Source organism: Ambystoma mexicanum, chromosome 2q (genome assembly GCF_040938575.1).
Source record: "Ambystoma mexicanum isolate Mex_15411 chromosome 2q, UKY_AmexF1_1, whole genome shotgun sequence".
Classification (NCBI taxonomy): domain Eukaryota; kingdom Metazoa; phylum Chordata; class Amphibia; order Caudata; family Ambystomatidae; genus Ambystoma; species Ambystoma mexicanum.
The window spans coordinates 194,608,742-194,633,090 of record NC_090924.1 but is presented as its reverse complement, the minus strand read 5'-3'; the positions used below and the strand labels follow the sequence as shown (position 1 = coordinate 194,633,090).

Genomic DNA, 24,349 nt, shown 5'->3' with positions numbered 1-24,349 from the left:
GGTGCCTACATCCAGCTAGGAAAGGGCCTAGCCTGCTTACAATGTGCCCGTCACCACCCCATCCCAAGCCCTACTCCCTTCCTTAACAAAATTGCACCGTTCCCAACCATCCCACCCTTTACCAACAACGCCCCCCCCCCCCCTCAAGGATGTGGCAAGACCATATCGTCACATGAACGACTACCCTTTAACCCTTTAGCCACTCTGCCACCAGGCAGACCCACAAAGTCCTACTGCCTGTCTGCGAGGATAGTGCAGAGACACTTTTGTGCTGCCATAGCCCACTCACCACCTGGCCGTTCCCCACAGAAAACCTTGTCATTTGACACACAAACCACCATCCCTTTACTGCTCTCACGTCCTATTGTGGCACCCCTTAGAAGACTTAGAATATCCTCACGTTCCTACCAACGGCCTAATAAGTGACAAATGCCTGCCTTCCTCAACCAACAAAAGCCTCAGACCCACAACCCCTCACCTTACTTCAACAACAATCCTGGTATTATAAAAGAACCTACCTCCCCTTTTCCCATCCAACCAATGTCACACAGGTCAAACGACTCAAAACACCTGAAAGTTGCTCCAAGTAAGCACTCTGTTCAACACTAATACGACCCTACTAAAAGGCGTGCTCATTAACGCCAGATCCATCACTGCCCATGCCTTGGATAATGCAGATGTCATCAAAACCAACAACCTAGACTTCTTAGCAGTTACGGAAAATTGGCTCCACGCGGCCTCAGGCCCTCATCTCTCCCTTAGAAAGGATAGAACTATAACAAAAGGAGGCAGAGAAGCCTTACTAGCTAAGGATGCTTTGAATATAAGAATCTCTGTTGAACTCCCTTTCACTGCAGGTGAAGTCATCCATCACTCTAAAAATCTCCCTTGCACACACTTGCACACTCACACTTCACATCGTATATAGGCCCCCAGGCGCCATTTCCACTTTCGAAGACTACATTACATCTCTCTTGGCACACAACATGAAACCTCACTCCATCATGGGTGACTTCAACTTAGGCTTGAACGACCCACTGGACACTCATGCAGGCCTCCTGGCCAATTCCATGTAAGCCCAAGGTTTTACACAAAGAATCTGTTCCCCCACCCATGAAAAAGAACGCACCTTAGACTGGTTAGCTGACACCAACTGCACCACTAACATCCACTATAACAACCCCACACACTGGTGTGATGATTACACCATAATCTTCACCAATACTATTATCACAAAAAATACGAAACACCCCCGGCTCCTTCTAGAAGCTCCAAAAACATCAACTGAGACATGTTACCACTCCTCACTCCGTTACTCAACTTAACGCACCTGGACAATGACCCTTCGACCTTGGTTAGTCAATACAATGAAGTCATGTCTGAAGCTATTGCAAAGGTTGCTTCGCTAAAAAGGAATAACGCCAAACCTACTGCACATATTAACCCTTGGTTCACCCCTGAACTCAGAAACGTGCGTGCAACCAAAAGGTCTGCTGAAAATAATTGGCTAAAGTCGCCAACACTGCCAAACAAAAGCCTTTTCCAGCCACTAGCCAATAACTATAAAAAGGAAATTATTAAAGTCTATAACCAAAGAATTTCAAATGTCCAGTCCAATACCAGAGAACTATTTACCATTCTCTGTGAATTGGAATCTCCAGCACTCACCCCTGACCATACTGTTAAAGACAAACAATGTTGTTGCAACATTCAAAATGCCTCAGCAGACAAAATCTCACCATTACAACGAAAAGTAGAACAAAAAAAAAACTAAACTTAACCTCAACCCAACTCCCCTAACGATACCTCCCTCAATGGATATCCCCAAGGACAACAAATTTGCATTCACGCCGCTGTCCATCTCAGACACCATTAATATAACCAAAAGCCTAAAACCTTCTAGATGCAAAGGTGACACCTGCCCTGCAACTTTGGTAAAAGAATGCGTGGTTGAATTTGCATCCTTTGTTACTAGCCTTATCAATAGCTCATTTGCCACCAACACACTCCCGAAAGATCTAAAAACAGCTTTAAGTTCTACCTTTACTTAAAAAAACCTACATTAGACCCCAATATCCCTACTAATCATCACCACAGTACCATTTTTATTAAAAATACTTGACCGTGCAGCCTATCTGTAGATCCAAAAATACTTGGAATTCAATAATCTCCTGGGCATAAGACAATCAGGCTTCAGACCAGGCCATGGTATGGCGACAGCCCTACTAGACTTGAAAACACAAATGGACCAATATAAAGATAAAGGTGAACTGTGCATCCTCCTTCTGCTAGATCTCTCTGCAGCTTTTGATCTGGTCAATCATGAAATTCTGTGCCAACACCTTGAAACTGCTGCCCATTTTTCTCCAGAATCCATCAAATGGATCAAATCATGTCTTCCTAATCCGTCTGAGGGTTTTTTCTGGATACTTCAGCAGCCCACCCTGTCCCCATGACCTGCGGCGTACCACAAGGCTCCTGCGTGTCACCTCCCTTATACAATGCATTTACTAGGCTCTTATTTGACACACTTGACAAAATGGGTATCACGTATACAAATTATGCTGATGATACTCAAATACTCATACCTCTTACTGGATGCTATGACAGACTCCAAAAACCTAAACAAAATCTACTTTGCAATCCAGGCTTGGATGGCTCTCAACGAATTGTCCCAATGACGATAAGACTGAGCTGATTCTTATCGGAAATCAAACTAAACTAAGCAACCTCCCCCAAGTGTACAAATCATTTAACATTGACAGCAACACGATCACAGTCGCCAACTAAATAAAAACTATTTGGGTCTATATCGACTCCTCCCTCACCTTAAATAGACAGGTCAACACCATAGTCTCCTCTGTGGCTTAATAAGCCAAACTGATGAGAGCCAGCAGACCCGTCCTCTCTGCAGAAAACGCAATCACCCTGGCCAGAGCCTTGATACTCTCCAGGATTGATTACTGCAATACACTATTTGCAGGATCCAGCATAAGAAATATAAAAAAATTACAAATAGTACAAAACAATGCCTTCAGAGCGGCCCTAAATATTCCTATCAATGAACACATCTCGACCATCAGGAGGAACATCAACTGGCTCCCAGTCAATGACAGGATCAAATTTAAAATCCTTACGCTAACATACAAATGTATCTCGAATAATGTGCCACTATACCTTAGTAACCTTATCTGCAAAACTCAATCCAACAGACCGACCCGATCTTTGTACACCAACCTGCTTATCGCCCCTAGGTATAGAAGACAGAAAGCAGGTGGCTCAAGCTTTCCGGTGATAGCAGCCAAATTGTGTAATCCCTACTCAATTTAGAAAATACACATCCTTTTGGTCATTTAGAAAAAAATCCAAAAACCCTACTTTTTAGGTCTGACCCCCTCTCTCAATAGACACGAGCTTCTCAGCATCCAGGTTGACTCCTCCGCTGCCACTAGGACAAATACCTAGTAGATATAGTAACTGTAAATGTTGCTACTATCTGCTACCATGTCAGCTTGTAAATGTGTAATGTATAAATCCATAATTAATATGTACTTGCGCTGTGAAAAGACATTTCCTTGAAGTATTGTAAGCCTGAAACCATTTTCTTAAGTCTCAGCGCCCTGTTGCCTTTGGGCTTTGCACGTTTTACAAATGAATAAATAAAAATTGAGCTTCTGCGTAAAAGTGAGGAAAGGGATGATCTTCTGGGGAAAAGTGAGGAAAGGGAGGATACTTTTGAGGAGGTGGAGTCGGAAAAGGGCTGCCTTGGCAAGGTCCAGGATGTGAGGAAGGAAAGAGAGAGGGAAGTCGAAGATGCCTCTGAGGTTTCTGGCTTCAGATGAAGGAGGTGGGGGGGGGAAGAGGCCATAGAAGTTGGTCACAGTGAAGGGAGGAAAGAAGGAACGGGAGTCCTAATAGGAAGGATCTTAGCCTTGCTGGCATTGAGACAGAGATCATTGGAGGCGCACCAAGACTGGATAGCAGACAGGCAGTTAGGAATGGTAGAGGAACAGACAGTCCTCTCAATAGGATCCACAAAATCCGCACCCATCAAATTGAAGAGAGGCACCAGACAGGGCTGCCCCCTGTCGGCACTACTGTTTGCCTTAGCCATGGAACCCTTGGCCGCTAACCTGAGATCCAAATTCATGGACAAAGACCTATCCATTGGTCCACAAAAACTGATCCTGTCCCTCTATGCTGACAACGTAGCCCTCCTCCTCAACGACCCGTCAGACAACCTGAATCCAGTGATGAAGTTCTCAAATTCGGTGCCTTTCAGGGCTAAGAATCAACAGCACCAAATCAATAATCTTCCCTTTGACGCCAAGTACAGTTGTGTTCCCAGATGACTTCCAATTTTTATGGGAACAATCCAGGGTCCGATATCTTGGAATAATGATGTCCAGAAACCGTGAAGATGTCTTCCGCGATAAATACGGCAGAACCATGACCCTACTCACCGAGAACATAACGCGTTGGAAACATCTACCCCTAACACTCTGGGGTACAGCCTCAATTGTTAAAATGATTATACTCCCTAAACTCGTATATCTCTTTACGGATATACCACTACTGCTACCACACGAGTTCTTCAGTCAATTAAGGAGACTCATCTTGGACCTAATCTCGGCAGGCAAACCCGACAGTCGCACACTCCATCCTGGTTCAACCCACAACGAAAGGCGGCCTCTCTCTCTCCTCGACATGGAACGATAATACTGGGCATTACACGCCCAGTTCCTGATCCATTGGTACACTGCTCAGTTTGTTCACCCACACTTTCAGATCGAAAGGGCCTTGGTCACCCCCAAGCTTCTGAGGGCAGCAATCCTTGGCGAACTTACTGTTCCGACAAACACCCTAAACATAGTGCTGACTACGTACAAGGTCTGGAGAAGGATAGCACGCGAACACAGCATTGCAGAAAGGTACTCGCCTCTCCTCCCGGCAAAATTCATATCTGTGATCCCGCTCAGCACAGAAAATGTATACCTCCAACTCATCGACAAGCTACGCATTACCACAATCGACGACTGGTTTATTAAAGGCACCTTTATGTCCCTACAACAAGTAAAAGAACGCACCTCCTTGGACGCGTTTGTTTACTTCCGGCTCAGACACGCGCTCAGCTCAAGGTTCTCCTCTTTCCCAGTGCGACCATCCACGTGGAAACTGCTACACGACACAATCCTGGCCCGTGGAGAGGGCAAACTAGTCTCAAGCATTTATAAAGAACTACTCTCAGTAATACAACCTCTGCCGACCCCCAAATCCAGGTGGCAAACAACCCTAGCAGATACCATTAGCGACGAGGACTGGCTCTACATACAAAAACAAACGCAAAAAGTTGCTCTTAACTCAAGATTTAAGTTGGTCAACCTCCACTTTCTTCATCAGACCTACCTTACCCTGAGCAAACTCCATCGACACCATGACTCTATATCCCCAGCCTGTGAGAGATGCAGCACCACCCCTGCACCCTTTTGTCATCTGGCCTGGGAGTGCCCACCAGTCAGCCGTTACTGGGAAGATATCTTGACCACAACCTCAAAGATCGTAGGCGAACAGATCCTGGGTTGCCCTATGGTAACCATGCTGGAATACACGCGTAACTTCCCTTCAGCAATAAAGAAACTCGCGAACCTGCTGCTGGTGCTAGCACAGTGCCGAGTCGTGATGTCCTGGGGCAGAGGTCCATCACCATAACTGAGACAATGGCTACAAGACGTGAATTACTGTCGCGACGTTGAAACAAACTTCATCAAAACACTGCCGCTCCATGCTCGCCCCCCAGACATCTGGGGCCCATACGTAAATTACCTGCTGACTCAAGCTGACTGAATGCGGGGGCCCGGGCCTAGACCAACAACTACGAGAATACGGCCAGCCCTTGGGCCTCATACCCACTAATTGAACGTACCATGGGGTATAAGATTAACTGATGTTGCGGAATACATGCTTATGACAGAAACTGGGTGCGGTGGGTCGGTTTTGCACTGTGTAACTTTCTTTGTAGTCACTTTTTCCTTTTTTGTTTCACCTTGTTAACTGTTATGTCAAAAGGATAAAAAAGTTTAAAACATTTTTTTAAATAAATAAAATAAAATAATAAAGGAATGGTAGAGGAAGAGGTTCAGAGGCAAGTCTGAAAAATAGTTGGGTGTCAACTTCATAACGCTGGAAGTGTGGGAGAAAGTGGAGATAAGGTGAGCAAGTGGGACGAGATAGATGTTAAAGAGCCAGGGCGAAAGGATAGAGCCCTGCGAAACGCCACAAGTGGAGACAGAGGTGAGAGAGGAGAAAGAACCCAGGATAACCTGGGATGGACGGTCAGTGAGGAAGGAGGTCAGCCACTCCAGTGACTGCTCCGAGATACTAAGGGTATCATGGAGCTGCTTTAGGAGGATGGTGTGGTTGACCGTATCGAAAGCGGAGGAGAGATCAAGCAGAATGAGAACAGTGGGTGACTTAGAGTCAAGAGATTTGAGCAGTTCTTCACAGGTGTTCAGGAAAGCAGTTTTAGTGCCTCTGGATGCTCGGACTCCAGATTGATGGTCGTGCAAGCAACCAACGAGCTCAGTATGCTGGGTCAGTTGGGGGGAGACAAACATCTCCAAAAGTTTCCCCAGGAAGGAAGTGATAAACATGGGGTGGTAGTTAGCTGGACATGAGGGGGACAGCAAAAGGCTTTTTCAGGAGGTGGTGCATAAGGGAGCGATTGAAGGATGAGGGGAAAGACCCTGTCGCAAGAGAATGATTACCGAAATCAGCTGGGGCAAGGGAGCCAATGTTGTCCTTAATAGTTATTGGAAGAACATGGGGACACCTGTTTGGAGGAGACCTTCATGGAGTGGACAACTCCAATGACCTTGTCCGATGTGATAGGAGAGAAACAGGAAAGAGTGGATCAGGGAGGAAGAGAGGCCTAGGGTGGCTGGGGGATTGAAGGAGGGGAGGGGAAAGGGGAGGAAGAGGGAGTACCCAGGATGTCCTGAGTTTTAACAGTGAAGTGGGTGGCCAGTGCAGTGCAGAGGGCCTGGGAGGAAAGAGGCAAGGTAGAGGCTGCAAAAGGATTGGCTAGTTCCTTGCAGATTTTAAAGAGTTCAGCCGTGTTGCTGGATGCTCCAGAGACGCTTGTCTGGATGTGGGCCCTCTACTTGGATCGAATGGAGAGACGATATTGCCGTTGGAGACAGTGATAGGCCAGTCAAAGGATGATCTCAAGGTCTGCCTCTTCTGTTCAGCAGCTCTGCACTTGCGTTTCAGGGCTGCTAGATCAGAATCGTACCACGTGTTACGGTTGGTGACATGTTTCAGGCTGATCCCCCATGACCCGGGCAGGAGTGTTGAGAGTGTTAGTGATAGCGAGATGGAGTTTGTTGAGATCAGAATCAGAAGTAGTCAGCAGTGGGGGGAGGAGGGGGGGGGAGATGAATGTGGAGGCGAAGACAGCAACTGACACTCGTTTCATCGGATGGATGTCCGCAAATGAGGCTGGCAGAGGTGCAGTCAGAGGGCTGAGAGGACCCAAGTGGGAGGAGAGGAGGGAGTGGTCTGACACGGAGAGCAGGGTGGAGGGTGGAGCAAAGAGCAAAAGATCTTTTTGGATGAAGGCATCAAGAATGTGTCCAGCCGAGTGGGTAGGACCAGAGAGGAGAATAGAGAGGGAGAGAGTTGCAGAGGTCACAGAAGAGAGTGGAGGCCATGATTGAGGAGTCAAGGTTGTCCTGGGAGGATAGCACTTGGAAGAAAGACGACGCAAAGCAACACAGGTTCGATCCACAGGTCCGTGCTTAGAAACCTCTGGGTATAAAGCGCGTTATAAATAACCTATCATATCATATATATCAAGGTGGATGTTGACGTCACCCATGAGGAAGGGTTTAGAGGTAGATGTCAGGAGAGAGGAGGAGAAATCGGCCCATTCAGAAAGGAATGGGGGGATGGGGTCATGCGGCCTATAAATAGTGACATTGGTCAGAGAGGAAGTAGGAGAGATGCCAAGCTTGCAGCCCAGGCTTTCAAAAGAGGAGTAGGGCTAGGTGGGTATGAGGGAAGAAGGGACACAGATCAAGGCTACTCCACTGCCAGCATAGTTAGGATGAGGCTTAGAGATGATCTTGAAGCCATCAGGGAGGAGAGAGAGTCAAAAGCAGTGACTGAGATGGCATTGAACCACGTCTTGATAAGAGCGGGGACGTCGAGACCTAGGTCTTCAAGGAGGAGGCAGATGTCGGAAGAATGTTTATTAGCGGAAAGAGCATTGAGTGTGGCTAAGTGAAGCCTGCCATCACCTTTGAAGGTTTTCCAAAGGTGGGGTGCAGAGGGGGTGGTACACCCATCAGAGGAGGAAAAGGCGGTGTAGGGGAGAGAGAAGATTGAGGGATTGAAGGAGAGGGAGGGAAGGAAGTTGATAAGAGCAGGCAGGCACAGGTCAAAAAGGAGAAGGTTGGGTTGAGGACGCTGAGCCATAATGGTGCCATTGCGATAGACATTAATGCTGCACCTGGATGATAGGAAGCCAGCCAAGAGTACTTCTCATCTAGAGGCTTCATTAATGAGTGAGGAAGAGAAAGGGGGGAGAGTGGAGATTAGGTGAAGAGTCCAGAGGTCTGGAGAGGGGACAGAAAAGAGGCTATTAGTAACAATCTGTTTGGCATTGGTGTTGACATAGGTGTTGGCGATAGGTAGACCAGGAGTAAAAGACAGGAGATCTTTTTTCATCTTGTTTCTTCCAGACTTTGCGAGAGAGGTGATAGACTAGCAGTTGGAATAGATGGGAAGGGTGGAGAGTGCCAAGGGTTGGGGAAAGGGGAGAAAAGGCGTAGACCTGCACAAGCATGACACAGTTAACCAGGCAGCCCTGCAGCCGAACGTACCCTTCAGTTCCTGTCTTGTGGGGTAGGGACTTCAACACCATCGTAGACCTCGACCTGGACAGGTCTGGGAATAAGGCCCGACAGCTAACTAGAGCCACTTGGACCATACTAGATAGACAGATCAGCCTCTGGGTGGAGGATGCCTGGAGGCTGTTACATCCTCAGTCTCGTGGATACATATTCTACTCAACAGTACATGACTCGCATTCAAGAATAGATCGGTGGCTTGTGTCTGGGACACTGGTAAACTGGACCGTAGAGGCAGACATTCTCCCCAGGACATACTCTGATCACTCTCCAGTCACCCTGACTTGGGGTGAGCGACAGTCCCCTAGACGCCTCTGGAGACTCAAACCCCAGGCACTATTAGATCCTGTATTCAAGACTGAACTGGGGGAATGTGTGGACGACTATTTTAGGACAAACACAGGTACAGTGGACTCCCTGGATACTCTCTGGGATGCCTTTTGTTAGGCAGAATCCTGTGCAGTTCCCTTGGGGAACACTGCAAAAAGATTAAGACTACAGGAGTAAGCAGTAAACCCAATTGATAGCAGTCTGCACCACCCAGATTTACCTGGTAGCTGTGGCTGAGCAGTCAGACTTCTCTCAAGAAGAGTAGGGCAGTACGTAGAGTATACACAATAGGGCTAAAACACAGTAGGGCAAACAAACACTGACCAGAGCTTTGTATAAAAAGTATAGGTATTTATTTACAACACACTTCAAGCAATACACTAGCACTCTCAATGAAAAGTAAGTTAAACACAGTCAGGTAAGGTATACACGCCTCCCTTGATAACTATCAGACAAGTCAGGGTTAAAGCACTACTATTTGTTAAGACAGATGTGAGCGCTTAGCCTAGATGGCACTCCAATAGTTAGGTTAAAAAGGGAGAGAAAAGGCAGAGCAAAGAATAAAACAGTTCCCAACACTTTTTAGAAGTTTAGAGCAAGTGAATAAAGGCAGTTTACACTGTAGAGCCAAAGTTCATAGGCCAGGCCCACTTTAAAGGGAGCCAGGCAAAATGGGCCCAAGATCACACAGTTTAAGTTGCACTAAAAGTCTTTGCAAAAAATGTTCAAGAAAGTGGTTGGGGTGGTTCAAAAGATATAGTTAGAGGTTTGGAGCCGACCCAGTATTGAAGCCAAGGATTTAAGGGTCACCTTTAGCAATCTGTAGAAAGGGAGGCCAGGCAGGACACAGTACCTTAAAGAGAAAGGAAGCTCCAGCTGGGGCAGTTGTTCCTGGCAGTGGTTGGAGTTCATCGTTCCGACCAGGGGAAGAGAGGATCTCGTCGAAGAGGAGCCTTGGAGTTGTTGCACTGCACAGGGATGAAAGCAGCCGCGGAGTTCCTGATTAAAAGGTGCAGTCCTTTTATTCGCGGTCAAAAGTGGTGAGCTTGGCTATCCGGCCGCCAGGGTGCTTGGCACGGGCGATTCGACCAAGTGACGTCTTTGGAAGCGAAAAAGGGCGAACTGGTTGGTCCTACCAGCTCAAAGGGAGAAGACTCTCCAGCAGAAGATCTTCTCTTGTCATTGGATAAGTGGTGAGTTTGTTGCAGCAGGGCTTCACCGGTGGTGTCGCCGGTTGCAGGTGGCTCAGCTTCTTCCCTCTTTGGATTCTTAGGTCCTGTGGCGACTTCTGAAGTTCCAGTACCAAAGGCCCTGCTTTTATGCAGTAAAACCCCCATTCATCAGCCTAGCTGTCAATCACACATGCTAAGTGGTGAGCCGGGTGGCTCACCACTGGGCCAATCAGAGTAGAGTGCGACTTGGGTTGCCGAGGCAATGTCGTCCAGGGTGCCTATTCCCCCCTCCACCCATCCTGTGAAGCCCAGACAGAGTGGCACCACTTGGAGGGCTTCTGTGGAGAAGCCCGCCAAAAAGTGGAACAAAGGGCTCGACCCTGGTCAGAGTTACAGGGACGGACACGAACGCCATTTTAGAAGAGAGTTCTGGCAAAAAGACCCAACCATGAATTTAATATTAAATAAATAAACCGGCGGTATCTTTAACATTGCACCAAAAAGTGGTGCGTTTAAAATCAATGGGAAAACCCTATAGAGAATATTCCGGTGGAATAGTTCACGTAGTAACCACTGCCACCAGCCAGAAACTCGACAGGGGGACTGGATAGTGCCCCCTTGAAAACAGACCCAGGGGCAAATATATTAACCCCTTTCCAGTACTTCCACAATATGATGGTTTGTACTGGTTCTGTTCACAATTTAGGACTAGTAAAGTCAATGGTGACTTTACATGCCCTGGGAGACAGTAGTCAGTCCCAGGGTATGGAGTCTGTTTGGGGGTCACTATGACACCCCTGTGTTACTGCACTGAGGGTGCTGTGTAACACGCATAGGAAAAACAGATGATACCCTATGGAGTAGAAAGGCTACCCCATAGCCCATAAGCACATAACAACTCAAAGACATACCTCAAATCATGCCCAAGAGTCGAGGAAAAGAGTCTCACTCTTAGCAGGAGAAAAAAACAAACCCCAAAAATCCAGCAAAGCTGCTGGGGGGACTCGCTAGGTTTGGGAAATTAGCCTTGTAAGAGAATTCTCCCTAACACCTTTTAAAGCTTACATCCGCGGCATGGCCCTGGTCAAAAAATCTGGGATACTTGGGGTGATCTGCCAAAGTATCCGAAATAGTGAGACCTCCCTTAAGCAACATTAAACTCAATACGCTACTGACCCAACCCCCACTATAGTAGGCAAAATTGAAGAGGTGCTGGCCAGTTTCAGAGAGCACGCGGACAGGGAGCAGAGGTTTCTTGACAAGCCGGGAATCGCAAGGCAATATGGCGAGGGGGAACGTCCGGGTAGGCTACTGGCTAGGGTAGTGCAGCAGGAGGAGGGTGGACGCCACATTTCATTATGGAACCTCTACCCGGAGTTCCATAGAATAAGCAAAGCCGCTGTGGACATGTGGGCTGCCGACGGATATTCCACCCTAGGCGATATGTTTGAAATTGGATTTTTTGCTGCATGGCCTGATCTTCCTAAATGCCCAAGTGGGCAATCCTCCCGATGGCTGCAATATGCTGGGCTTTGTTGTGCAGCCTCCTGGTTCCCCTCGCTGCCCCCGGACGAACCACTTAATTGCGGGTAGTATTATACCTACTGGGGTAGTATCTAGACTGTACAGGGCTGGATTAATAAACCGCTGTCTAAACTCTGTGATGATAAATGGGGAAGTGAACTGAAGATTAGCATCACTGACATAAGGTGGGAGGCTATGTTGATGCAGACTCGGGAGATTTCCCTAAATGCCAGATTTCGACTGATTCAATTCAAGGTTCTGCACAGGTTTCACTACACCCTAGCTAAACTGTGCACAGTGTCCCAGGACCACTCTTCCCACTTCCCCAGATGCCACATGGATGATGTAGGCTACCTCCACATGCCCTGGGCGTGTCCCAAAATTTTGGGGTATTGGACAGGGGTTTGTACTGCCATATCTATAATGCTGGACCATACTATTGATCCGAATCTTATGAATTGCCTGTTCCACAAGATCTTGCCACTTCAGGGAACCAGCCATACACTTGCTAGTCTCTGTATGATCCTTGCTGTGTGCTATATACTGTTATGGCTTAGACCCACTAGCCCCACCATCAAACAGTGGCTCTGTGATGTTACCTGGGCATCAGATACTGAGGAACTATGGCTCTCCCTGCAGTCAGCTTGTTTCAAGCCTACGGACTTCTGGCCACCCTTCCGAGCTTACTAAATACAATCGCCTCTGATAGATTGAGGGACTGAAGTGAAGTGAGGCAGGACACAATATCTAGTTCAGGAGCTTTATTGTATGGCCCCCGGAGGTCGGACCAAACAGCAACGGAATAATAAAGAATGTTTTGATCCCAAGGATCCAACATAGAACACAAGGTTCTATGAACACGTCATAGACAATGTTATATAACAGGGACACAGATGCCCCTGAACCCCCTGATCCCTCTGATCCCCCATGAAGTCTGGAAACTGTATATGTTGTGTATGAACGTACTACTTGCTGTTATGTACCACACGATTCAATATGCTGTAATACAATCGAAACTGTGGTCACTGTTAATGTAAATTGCCTTGTATAATACTACCGATATGAACACCTTGTCAAGCAGTTAATAAATAAAGGTTTTAAAAAAAGAAAAGTCAGGGTTCAAGCCTCAAGATTGAAATGCTGCAGGTACTGCAACTTGGAAATATCCCTCACAGACCCACAAATCTGTCTATGGTGTCTGGGAGTTGAGCATGATGCAGAGTAATGTGGGTCCCGTCAGTTCTCAAACCTGAAAACGGTGAGGGAACACTTGACGAAACTGATGCTAGTGAGAAAGTGTTTGCCTCGGGGAGCCTGGGGTTTGAAGGCTATAAATGCCTCTTGTACTTTTGCCAAATGTTTGCATGTCATTTGGAGGATTATTTCAGAAGCAGCCAACCATTTTCCTGAGGGGGGAGATCCGGGAAGGTTTCCTGGATATAGTAGAGGATGGCAAGGAGAATGGGTGCCAGGCTCTTCAGGATAGGATCAATACCGCAGATTGCCTAGGGAGTTCGATTGGCACGTCGATAGTGCTGCGCAGGACCTCATTCCTTTCGGGATCAGGCTTTACTCCGAAAGGTCAGGTGACCCTCCTCATCTTGGCTTTAGGGCATAAAGCTGACTAGTCTCTGGAAAAATGTAGCTAGCCTCAAATTTGGGTTTGGTGGTCAAACAGCCGACTGCGCATGCTTTCCCCTTTAGAACAAGAGGAAGGTGAAGGGGGCCAGATATTACACCACCTTAGCAAGGCCAAACGAGGACAAAGAAGATTCTCGTGCCACGGCACAGGTAGATTTGCATTGAAGGGCCAGTCGGCCACAGAGTCAACATCGGCAGCACCATCTGCACAAAACTTCTGCGATCTCCCCTCATGATTGGAGGGAGTCTCTCTGGGTTTGTGGATAGGTGGAATAAGGAAGGTCACCTCCGATGCCTGGGTCTGCCATTTGGTAGTGCTAGGGTACAGTTTAGCCTTCCTCAAGCTACCCCTGAAGGGGCGCAGTGACAAACCAGGGAAAGCGTTTTGGGCTGGTCCTCATGCTACTTCCTAGTTGCCAAGAAAAAGGGAGGACTCTGTCCCATCCTAGACTGCAGGGCTTTGAACCAGTTCATGAGGCAGGACACGTTCAGGATAGTGATGCAGAAAGATATTCCCCAGGCTATGCAATCTCAGAACTGGCTGGTGTCATTGGATCTTTTGAACGCTTCTTTTCCATCTGCCAATCCACCAGAAGCACATGCGATTCCTGTGGTTCTTCGTTGGGGACATTCATTTATCAGTTCAATGTGCTCCATTTTGGCTTCAGATCTCGGATGTCTTCCAGGTGAATGGGTCGGTTGCCAGTGGCCTATTCTAGTAGAACAGGGCCCAGCTGTTGGCGGGAGAGCCCTTCTGGGCTCCATGGCCAGATGTCCAGGTGGTACGGATGCCTGTTTTAGTGGCTTGGGTGCCAATTGCAAGGACCTACAGGGGACTGGTAATCTGTCATAGAACAAGAGTTGCTTTCACATCAATCTGCTGGAGTTGTGAATGGTCAGGCAAGCACTGACCCATGTTGTGCCATCTCCGCAGGAGGCAATGCAGCTATGGTTCTGGTTGATGAAGAATAGCTACTCAGCACATGTGTCGGGTGGAGAACCGGTTGGCCTATGCTCTGAGCAGGCCGAGCATGGTATCTCTCACATGAGAGATTTGACTAGAGGCTGTTTCTGAGATAATCACCCAGTTTTGGACCTGTTTGCGACAAAGCACAATGCAAACACAGAAAACTCTGCTCAAGTGAATTTCCCCTGACTGGGGCATTGGGGAACACCTTAGTAGAGTGGACATTTGACCTCCACTATGCGATCCTGCAGATACCAGTCATCCCATGGGTGCTCAGGAGGTTGAGGATTTTCAGAGCCTACTTGAACCTAATCGCTCAAGGTTGGGCAAGGAGGACATGGTATCCTGACCTAGCTGTTTGCCCATCTCTCCGGCTCCCTCAGCGGCCAACCCCTTGTCCCAGTTGTAAGGCAGGGTAATTTTTCCGAACATGGCACCTCTCAACTTGCAAGCATGTCTCTTGGGAGATTACGGTATGAGGACAGGGACCTAAAGGATGAGGTTTTGGGGTGTTGCTGGCTGTATGCAGACCTACTAGGTCACTGTGTGCGTGCAGATTGAGGAAACGTGTGATGTGTTGCAAGTGGAAAGGGGCAGACTCTTTGGCGTGCCCATAGTCTCCTGTGATGAAGTTTTTATTGGCCTTGGAAGAGTTGAGCTTTCAGTGGGGGCCCTTTAATGGTTATCTGGCTTCCCTATATCTGTTTAAGAAGACACTGGAGCAAGGCTCCTTATTTTCCTTAGCGGTGGTTGCACAGTTTTTGTAGGACCTTATACATAAATGTCCTCCTACACCATTCCTTGTCCCAGCTTGGGATTTAAATTTGGTTTTGACATATTTGATGGTGGCTCCTTTAGAGACTTCACATTCTGCTTCTGTTAACTTCCGTACTCTGAAGACAGTCTTCTTGGTGGCAAAAGATCCGCTAGACTTGTCAGTGCTCTCATGTTAGTTACCGTTCTTAAAGTTTTTTAAAGAAAATGTTGTCCTTGAATGTCCACTCGAATTTCTTGCTTCAGAGTTTCACTTTCCTCAGTGTAGAGCTCCCAGTTTTTTTCCCCGCCACTTCTTCCTTCCAAGGACGAGAAGAGGTTCCATATGCTTGATTCTAAGAGCGTGCTAAGCTAAACTATTGCTTGGCTAAAAACAACGCCTTCAGGACGGATGATCAGCTCTTTGTTGCTTTCTTCCAACCTATCTAGGCTCGGGCAAGCAGTTAAGAATAAACAATTTCCCGCTGGATTGTACTATGCATATCAAAATGCTACCAAGGGGTGTAGTGGTTTCATCAGACCTTCAAAAGGGAGTGCCGGTTACACATTTGCCAGGCTGCGACATGGGCTACGTTGTGCACATTTGCCAAACACTACAGCATGGACCTGGCTTGAAGGAATGCCTGTTTTGCTTGGGAAGTGCAGCATAGTATCTTTGATTTAGCTTTCATTCCCTCCTCCCGCTAAGGGCACTGGTTTGAAGTCGATCAAGATGAGGAATATGTGGGGAATGCAATCCATTGAAGGAGAAATTACTCACCAGTAATGTTCTTTCTATTGATTATTCTCCTGCATATTCCTTCTCGCCCTCCCAACCTACCCCTCTATGGAAGCTGGCAATGGACTCGTTGGTGTCTATTTTCGTTTCTCTGTGGGATGTGATGAGGAGGGGAAGACTTGGCCGTCTGCACTGCTTATTAAGAAAAAAAGGCTCATTACATCCTTTGAGACTTATTTTGTTGGATTGGCTTTCAATCCTCGCCAAAAAAAAGTGTTCCGATCATGCATGAGTTTTTTCTCTTGAAGGCTGAGCCTGTGGGGAAAAAAGGTGGGGGGCGTAGTGCATTTCTTAGGTATGATGACCAACATCATGTCCAGAGTCTGGGTGGAGCGGCCGAGACATTCTGGAGTTGAGAGACCACGCCGAGCCGCACTATGCCCCATGTTGGAGCAGCTGATACATATAGAATATTACTGGTAAGTAATTTCTCCATTTGTACCAAGTAAAGTAAAGCAAAGCTTGGAAGGTGTGGGCTGAAGTGCTTACATTGCAGAGACGGTTAAAATCCCTACTTCACCGTTTAGGAAAAGTGTGTGATACTGGGCAAAATATTTAATCTCACTCTGATTTAACTGTACATTTAGAGTCCTTGTAAGTTATTTAATTCATGCTATATGAAAGAATACCCCTTCCAATGGGCAGATTTCATGATTTTAAGGACCAGATGGTGTACCCTCTGGTTCCTGAGTTAGTAGCCCCCAGTGCTGTCACCTAGAATTGGATTATTGTTGAATTGGTGCTCCCTCAGTCTCATATCCATAATTGTGACAGGCAGAGATATCTCACTAGCTATTTAGTGCACCAGTGATTTGTGTATAGCGGCGGGACTGTGGTAGAACTCTTTAAATGTGCTATCACTCTGTGCACTGTAGCAGTCTCTGCGCAGTCGCTCTCCCTCTCCCTCTCTCTCTGTGCCGTCGCTCTCCCTCTCTCTCTGTGCCGTCGCTCTCCCTCTCTCTCTGTGCCGTCGCTCTCCCTCTCTCTCTGTGCCGTCGCTCTCCCTCTCTCTCTGTGCCGTCGCTCTCCCTCTCTCTCTGTGCCGTCGCTCTCCCTCTCTCTCTGTGCCGTCGCTCTCCCTCTCTCTCTGTGCCGTCGCTCTCCCTCTCTCTCTGCGCAGTCGCTCTCCCTCTCTCTCTACGCAGTCGCTCTCCCTCTCTCTGCGCAGTCGCTCTCCCTCTTTCTGTGCAGTTGCTCTCACTCTCTCTGCGCCCTATTACTCATCAAGGCACCCTTGAATATATCCCCTCTTGCACCCTCATTCCATCTTCTCCAACTCTCACTTTCGCTCAGTTATTACTTTTTCTCTCATCCTTCCTTGCACCCTTGCATTTTCTTTTACCCTCCTACTCACCCTTTATCGTTCCTATTTCTGTTTGCTCATCAACAATGGCAACCTCTTTCAATGGCTTCCTTCCTTTCTGTTCCCCTTCTCGTCCACTTGCACACCTACATTCCTTCCCGCATCTTCCATTGAAACTTTGCGTTCTTCTCCTTGCACCCTGGTGCCTATAAACGCAAAAACGTTTATTTATAGGCTGTGTGCCCTGGTTGTATATGGGAACAGCCTGCCTATATATAATAAATTGATAGTCTTCATGTTTGAAGATTCACTAAAAAATATTTTTTTTTTCAGGATTGAGCTCAAAATGCCAGAAGGGGCATAGTTGTTCAAAAAGCATAGAGCAATTGAACTGTTAGATCTGCTGTATACTTTCTATTGAAGTTCCACTAGCCTGCTAGTTAAGCAACAAATGTCACACAGTCGTGTGTACATTGTCTCAAACATTCTAATCATTGGTTTATTGAAATATAAACTGATTTTGTAGTATTGTTGAAAAAGTGCTCTCTTGCACCTAAAACGAAAATAAAACTATGAATGAAATAATTTCCTGTAACCTGAAGCTTTTCCCCTGTGTGTCCACCTGCCAACAAAGGTAAAGCTGACCCTGCATTACGCTACAGTCTGGTTACGCTGCTTGTACCAGGATGCAATTGAGAGCTGCACCTGTAACATGTAACATTTTTAATGACTGCTTGAGCAGTTTGGAGTGCATTTTGATTTGTCACTTATTGATACTGCAGACTAACTGCGATAAAATGTAATGCTGTAGATTGCCATTTTCTTGTTGCATCTCTGTGCTGATTACGCAACAAGGCTAATTAGGAAATGCACTCAGTCCATGTAGCTTGTTGTACTAAAAGTAATTTAGCAAATTTAACTGATTCCCAGATTAGATTTTGTGTTTCAGTGGTATTAGTGGCCCTTTGAAAATTCCCAAAATCTCTCACATACACACTGCACTGTCGTACACTTTAATGTACACTATGCAAACTAGTTACATTGCATAAATAGTAACAGAAGTATTGTCATAGGAATTTATCTCCCCACTAAGGGTTTAACTTTGTGTACCGTTAAATTGGTTAACATACCTTATTAATTGTTAGACGCCAGGTTAATCCAGCATTAAACGCCAAACAAAAATGTTATCTGTATAAACTGATGTGTTCTCACAACTGTGTTCAAAACAATCCAATTAATGCACAATAAAATAATGGTACATGTGTCTCGTATTTAACAATGATGAGCATAGTTATGTGGGCATGTGTGGTGGAAGAACCTGCAGCACATAAGCTCATTAACATATCAAGGGATGGACAGGATTGTGAACCCTGTGTTTTTTGTATATCTTAGGGTCCTGCCTATGTGCTAAGAAAGCCAGGAATAATGTGGAGAAAACATAGGGCCTTTTACGGTCATAAGAGTAAAAAAGTGACATTTTCCATTCAGGAACCCCAATTAAACCTAATCTTGGGACCGTCGCAAATAATAAAACCTACTTTGTTCAACCGATTGCATTCTCCCACAGATTCCTCTTACTTATAGATAACTATCCAGTGTCAGCTGCTCAGAATTTTTTTTTGACAAGGGACATAGTGCTGCTTGGTATCGTCGACTCCCTCGTATACGCCCGTGCCATTCCTTGATCAGATGTCTGGCTTCGGATGAAAGGATGCACTATGCCACCATACGTCAATTCCTTTTTTCTGCGCGCTCAGCACTCTATGTGGAATGTGCTAATTTTCGATCTAATAGAATAACAGTGTCCGTTGTTGCGGCCTAAACCGTCCAGGTTCAAACGTTATAAGGACTGCAACTCCAAGATATCCCTCAGACCCACACACTGTGTGTCGTGTCTTGGATTAGACCATGGCATGGAGCAATGTGGTTCCTGCCTCTCGATAAACCCGAAAGCTTTGAGGGAACGCTCAGTGAAACTGGAGCTTGGCAGACTCCCACGCTCCTCAGAGCTCGATGCGGAGGATGTGATGCCAGAAAAACATTGGAGAACGTCCTCAGAAAAACATTGTAGAAGCGTTTGCACTCTCATAGCGAATCACACCACACATCATTGTCATAGTCACACAAGCGCAGATGTGATTTCGACTCAGACAATGGGGATAAGTCGTACCCTGCAAAGGGTGCATCTTGAAGAAGTAGGAGGATTTTAAGACTGAAATGCTCAAAGTCTTTGAGACAGCCACAACTGGTAAGGCTTCTGCCTTGACTGCGCAGGTCGGTTTGGCTCCATCTGCGCCCAGTCTGTCGGGTACAAAGGAAGCCAAGATGGGTTGAACGCCCTCAAATGAGACCCCGAAAGAAAGACCTCTTCCTGCACCAAAGCTGCTGGCTAGTCCCTCGGGCCTAGAGTCTTCTCGAGCTGCCAGGCAAAATCGAAACTTTGTAACAGACGCGGCCCATATTTTTCAACCAGATGCTGTCCATATAAGACTAGGAGGCCAACCCAATTCCATTTGGGTTCCCGCTGATGAGGGACAGGACTGCAGCCTTGGATCCATTTCCAGATTTTATGGCGGACCAGGCGGGGTTGCTTCAACTGATCGAGGGTCTCAACAATGCCAGTAGGATGGACACCTCTATGTATGTGGAACAGCTCAACCCATACGCACACCCAAATTGGCTATAACGCAAGATGATCAAGAAGGTTGTCATGGTCTTGGGGCTCGCTGCTCCAGCAAAGCATGTGTCGCAATATGACCTAACTTTCATCCTTGACTGAGGGCTGCCAACGGAATGGGCATTGCCGGTTAATGCGGCTATTGCTGATCCAGCCATCGCCTTGTGACTGCGTCCGTTCTCAACACCGGCAATTGACACGGACCTTACAAAAAAGAATAAAGCAGCAAGACGCGATCTTCTTTTTTTGATGTCCCACCCATGCCCAGAGCGTTTAGTGGTACAGGCCCTCGATGTTAAACCTTCCCACCTGACAGGGTGTTGAAGAAAATCGACACCATGGCAAAAAAAAAGATCTTTGCCTCACGGAGTATGGGCCTTAATGTAGCAAATGCCGCTTGTGCCTTCTCTAAGTTTCCCACATCCTCTTGAGTACTATTTCGAGGCAGCTGATCACCTCCCAGGGGTGCAGTCAAAGCTGGTTTCCTGGACATAGTGGCCGACAGCAAGGAAATGGCCTTCTAAGCCCTCCAAGAAGTATTGGACGCAACTGACTGCCTGGGCCGTACTATGGTCACCTTCACTGTCTTGTGCAGGTCTGCGTATCTGAGGGGGCTCGGGATTTCCCCTGAATGTTCAAGTTAAATTGCTCGACATGGCCTTCGATGGAAACATCTTTTTGGCCCCAAGGCGGATGTGTCCCTGGAAAATATTTTAGGGCCTCTAAACTTACGCCAAAACTATTCCGTCTGGTCCAGAGGGAGGTGTTACAGGGGGTACTCTACCTTTCTCAGACTTGCATAAGTGCCCCAGGCCAAACCGGGGAAATGTAGGTTACTGATGCTAGGTAGAAGTAGGGCAGCGCCCAGGCAGTTGGCGGCTGTGGTAGCATTGACTTCTACACCACCTCGGAGGCCTTTTTGAGGTCTCAACATAATTTGCCAGTTGGAGGGAGAATCTCCGGATTCTTGGGAAAATGGTGGGAAATTGCCTCAGACGCCTAAACCCTCCATCTGATGGGAGATACTGCCGCCCATTTCTTAGAAGAGCACCAGGAAGACCTCCACCTCACCCCCCCCTCACACTACAGCCGGAGCAGGAGCTACTAAAAGAGCTGCAGGCCCTTAATTTGAAGGGAGCAGTGAAGGCAGTTCCAGCCAAGCAGATGGGCTTGGGCTGGTACTCCCGATATTTCCTCGTTTCCAAGAAAGGGGGTGGCCTCCGTCCCATCCTGGACCTCGGAGAGTTGAACAAGTTCCTGAGGAAGGACAATTTCAGGACGGTGACGTTGAGGGAAATTTTCCAGGGTCTGCAGTTCCAAGACTGGCTGGTGTTTCTGGACCTTCAGGATGCCTATTTTCACAAGTCAATCCACAAGAAGCACAGGCGTTTACTAGGGATCGTCACTGGGAATGCACGCGATCAGTGGAGATGCTCCATTTTGGCTTGACCTCCACTCTCGGGGTCTTTACCAAGGTGATGGCAGTTGTTCCGGCCCACCTCAGGAGATGTTTGTGTCCCCATACTTGGACGATTGGCTTATCTGGGCATGGGCGCCACAACAAATTTAGAGTCATCTCGAGGACACCTGTTCACTGCTGCACAACTTGGGTTTCTCCCTGAAATAAAAGAATTCTGACGTCGCCAGCACAGAACCTCCAGTTCATCGGAGCAACTTTGGACACCAAGAAGGGAAGGCCTTTCCTCTGAGAAGAGTAGCCAGCTTGGCACAAATGGTCCGTCTTTTCTAGACTTCCAGCAGTCTACTGTCTTGGGCGTTCTTGCGCCTACTGGGCCTCATGGCATCCTGTATTTTCCTGGTTCCACAGGCGAGACCCTGGATGAAATCCATTCAGTGGCTTCTCAGGAGCCAGTGGTCGCAATACTACGATCATATGTGCTCCAAGTGTCGAGGTTGGTAGTGGACAACCTGATCTGGTGGAGCGACAGAACAAACATGTTAGCGAGGGAACCTTTCTGGGCGCCATGGCTAGAACAGCAGGTGGTCACGGATGCCTTACTCAAGGGCTCTGGGAGCCCTTTGAGTCTCTCTAGATCAACGCCCATTGGTCTCAGGAGGAGAAACGTTGTCACATCAATCTGCTGGAGCTGCGAGCAGTCAATGGCGCTGACTACTTTTGCACCTGCTCTGCAGGGGAAACATGTACTGGTGTTAATAGACAACACAATGACCATGCACTATCTCAACAAGCAGGAAGGCGCTGTTGTTTGCTTGATGCACGTCCCCTGTGCGGGGATGCCATGCAGCTATGGTTCTGTATGCTAGAGAACATCTCAGCCGCCTCTGCAGCTCATCTGGCAGCAGTGAGAATGAATTGGCAGATGCTCTGAGCAGGCAAAGCTCTGTTTCCCACGAGTGGGAGCTATGCCCGGAGGTCACTGCAGAGATCTTCACCCAGTGGGGCACATGTGTTTCACCCGATCCCAGACTTTACATGCATGTGTGGCTCTTGAGAGGTTAAGGTGGGGAGACTGGGACCTTGACGAAGAGGTGCTGGACGTGCTGTTGGCTGCGCACAGACCTTCCACTAGGTTTGTGTATGCGTAAGAAAGTGCATGACCCAGTGCACGGCGAAAGGGGTGGGACCTCATGTTGTCTCTCACTTTGTTGGCACTACCGAGATCAGGCCTGCATGTGGGCACGGTGAAGGAGTATCTGGCAGCTCTGTCCATCTTTAAGAAAACACCAGGCAGGGCTTCTTTAACAATCCTGTGGCTGCACAGTTTTTGAAGGGTCTTGTTAATTGCTGCTCCCCCCCCCTTTGCTTTTTGTAGTACCGTACTGGGATCTGAATCTTGTCCTAACCTTTCTGATGGTGGCTCCATTTGAGCCTTTGCAATCCGCTCCAATCAGACTGGTCAGATATTGAAAACACTCTTTTTGGTGGCAATCGCATCCACTACAAGGGTCAGCGAATTGCAACCAGTCTCTAGTTCAGCCCCCTTCCTTCATTTTTTTAAGAAAGTCTCCCTTCCATCCATCACCTCTTTTGTTTTACTACCTGAATGTGCGCCTTAACCTTTTTGCCAAACGTGGTGTCTGAATTCCATCTGGGTACGAGGTTAGACCTTCCAGCGTTTTACCCTCCACCTCATTCTGAGGAAGCTCCACAGGTTGGATCCTAAGGGGGCACTGAATTTTTACCTGGCCAGGGCTAGCTCCTTCAGGAGGAATGATCAGTTTGTCGCCTTTTCACAGCCCAGGTTGGGGCGAGCAGTTACTAGGTAAACTATTTCACGATGGATAGTGCTGTGCATTTTCTGAATGTTATCACTTTGCACGCAAGGAGGATCCAGCAGGGCTTATTGCCCACTCTACCAGATGTGTTGCAGCTTCCTCTGCTCTTCTGAGGGGAGCACTCATCAGAGACATTTGTCTCGCAGCAACGCGGTCCTCTCTACACACGTTTGCCAAGCATTACAGCTTGGACCTGGTCCGTGCGGCAGATGCGCGATTTGGTAGGGCAGCCCTCCAGAGCTGCTGCTTTGGGGTCTATCAAGATGAGCAATCTGTGGGAGAATGCAATCCATTGAAAGGGAAATTACTTGGCAGTAATATTCTTTCTAGGTCTTCTTCTCCAACAGATTCCTCATCGCTCTCCCAGCCTAGCCTGCTTGGAACTCCATAGGCCATAGTCCTAATTGTATTCTGCTGTTGCGTTTGTGTGTGTTGAAATGAGTGCTGTGTTTTAGGGAGCAGCATTTGGCTGGCTCTACTGCGCCGGTTCTTCTTCTGGTTTTGTTTCTGAGGTTGAGATACTGAAGAATGAGGTAAGCAAACATTATGGTTTGCTATTATTGTAATGCCTTTCCCCTGTACTGTATGTTTACTCTTGCAGACTGAGCCCATGGGTGAGGGGAGGGAGGCAGTAGTTGGAGGAGTGGGGGTTGGGGGGGGGGGGTTGGAGTGCATCCTATTACATAATACCAGACATCATATCCGATTGAGGAACGGCACTGCTATATCCGAAGGGAAAGTGGACGATATCAAGCGGCACTACGCGCGCTGTCAGAAGAAAAATTCAAGCACATGAGACTGGATAGCTAACAAGATGAGGAATCTGTTGGAGAATAATCCATAGAACATTACTGGTAAGTGATTTCTCCAACTATTGCAGCTAAAGCAGGATCTCTCTAAGATCTACCATGCTAGAAATAATTCATTCCTAAAGGATTTTGTTTTTATTAAGGATTTAAATTGCTGCTTTAATGCCACAGAGGGCCGTAGAAAGGAGTATGTTCTAGGCACATCAG

The 24,349-nt window shown here is 47.4% G+C and overlaps 1 protein-coding gene across 2 annotated transcripts in view; it reads left to right on the top strand.

The window, feature by feature from the left end:
* The window catches only part of ABCC1 (ATP binding cassette subfamily C member 1 (ABCC1 blood group)), a 2,255,476-nt gene that overhangs the window by 1,330,192 nt on the left and 900,935 nt on the right, over positions 1–24,349 (top strand). The gene's annotated exons all lie outside the window — the stretch shown is intronic.